The 1,925-nt window shown below is 41.9% G+C and overlaps 1 long non-coding RNA gene across 1 annotated transcript; it reads right to left on the reverse strand.

Annotated features, from left to right (window-relative positions):
• Positions 1–355: 355 nt before the first annotated feature.
• LOC135376553 (uncharacterized) lies at positions 356–1,693 on the reverse strand. Its single transcript, XR_010417741.1, has 3 exons — positions 1,635–1,693; positions 1,080–1,288; positions 356–510 (listed from the first exon to the last, which is right to left on the reverse strand). It is a non-coding gene; the product is annotated as an uncharacterized LOC135376553 (long non-coding RNA).
• Positions 1,694–1,925: the final 232 nt, after the last annotated feature.

Below are 1,925 nucleotides of genomic sequence, written 5' to 3' on the forward strand. Positions count from 1 at the left end.
TGCTAGAGAACTGCTGTATAAGTCTAACATGAAGTCAGTTCTTTAACCAATAATAACACCAGCAAGATAGCACGAGATCAGACAGTACAGGACCCAATGCCTCATTTTGCCATGGAAAAGTAAGAGATCGATTTTAGAAAGAAAAAAAAAAGCACATCAAAGGTGGCGTAAATCGAATCGTTGGGTATCAGCGCATTTTTGTCATCCATTCATACCATGGATATCTTTTAGAAAAGATCATTTTTCAAACACAGTCAGAAACTAGGACCTGTGACCTGCTTCCAAAACCACAAGTATGTTAACTTATTTTTTATGCTGAAATAATAAGAATAAATAATAAATAAGCTTACGAAAAACAGCCTCGCAGCAGAGAAGGTCGCAGAACCTTTTTTTCCCTTTGTTTCCTCTCCAGCTGAATGCCGTTGCGACTTCGTCTGACATCAACGCTCTTAGGATTCTTTGTGTGGCGTCCCTGAGATTGATACCTCCATACTTCCGCAGAGTTTCTGTCTGCAATAGGAATATAGTTAGTTGTCAGTGGAAACCTTTCCTTTAAAAGATGACCCCTGTCTGTTTCTCCTGTTTCTTTTATCAATTATATCAATTACTACATAGCTTTGAATTTAAGGTCTAGTCACCATATTATAATTACTAGTTATTTTAATTTGTTTGGAATATATCAGGCATGTTCTTAAACAATTGGTGTTGAATGCAGGTGCTTGCAGTATTTGCTTTATTCATCTCTCATCTGCACTGCACCCCTGCGACCTCTCTCTCAGCAGTGCAGCAGTCTTGGGATGAGGAGCAGGCATGGCGCAAGCTACACCGTAAGAACAATGTGGAGATGCAGTGAAGAAACATGTTCGTTTCTAAAATAGTACGGAGGTGCTACTCTCTCGCACCAGGGCTGGGGGTGCAAGCAAAAAGAATGCACCTAGTATTCATGCTGGATCACTACCCTGAAAACTCCAGTCAACAATCACTGTGTAACATTATGTGTATAAGGAGAATACGTGACAGCACTGAGCGGGACCCACGATTGCACACCCATGTAATATTAGCTCTTGATGGGCCCTCACCAACTTCTTCATCTCAGTGTCATCTTACAGAGTCATGTCAAATTCGAGGAACTTATCTAGCTCTTCATAGGGCTCAAATACGCGCTCTTCTGCTGCAGTCACTGATGGGCGCTCCTCCAGGCCAGACGTCAGAGTATTCATCTGAGCTGAATGATCCTCTTGAGTAAGGCGGATCGGATGCAGCACCCTGATCACCTCGTTTTCAAAGGCTGTAAAGAATATGTCATAAAGACATTGGCAGACAATGCACAAAAGAACTTAAGGCATACACTGCTAGGTAATGCCAGTGGCAGCTACAGCACCTACGCAGACCAAATGGCACGCAAGAATGTAGTGCACTATCAGTTAACAGGCAGACAATTAGGCTGAATTGGCAAAGTAAAGATTGAGCACTATGGCAACAGCAGCGATGACGTGTGAAACTATGGTGATATGTTGAAGAAACTATATATGATAACAATGATGACAATAGGTATGGGCACAAATAGAGTAGAAAATGAAATAGGTTACAAATGTGAGCATGAGAATCAAATTAACAAACCAATGGTACCATACCACTTCTACGTAGTGTGCTGGAAGATGCACTAGAATGTGCGGGATGGCCAAAACTCATACAATATGAAAATGGACGGCCAAAACTCATACATTGCTGGCTCTGGAGAGGGCTAGAAGTTTGACCTGAAACATGCAGAAAGAAGCATTCGAGAGCATTCATTGTCATCACGTTGTTCAAGAGCGTGGCCACTGCGCTAGCGCAATGGATAAAATAAAGAAAAAATGGCGTTCCTTCACGAATTTCTTGCGGACGATCTATCGAACGGATTTTTGTTCTGAAAACGGCTTTGG

This window comes from Ornithodoros turicata, unplaced genomic scaffold, assembly GCF_037126465.1.
Source record: "Ornithodoros turicata isolate Travis unplaced genomic scaffold, ASM3712646v1 ctg00001148.1, whole genome shotgun sequence".
Taxonomy (NCBI): Eukaryota; Metazoa; Arthropoda; class Arachnida; order Ixodida; family Argasidae; genus Ornithodoros; species Ornithodoros turicata.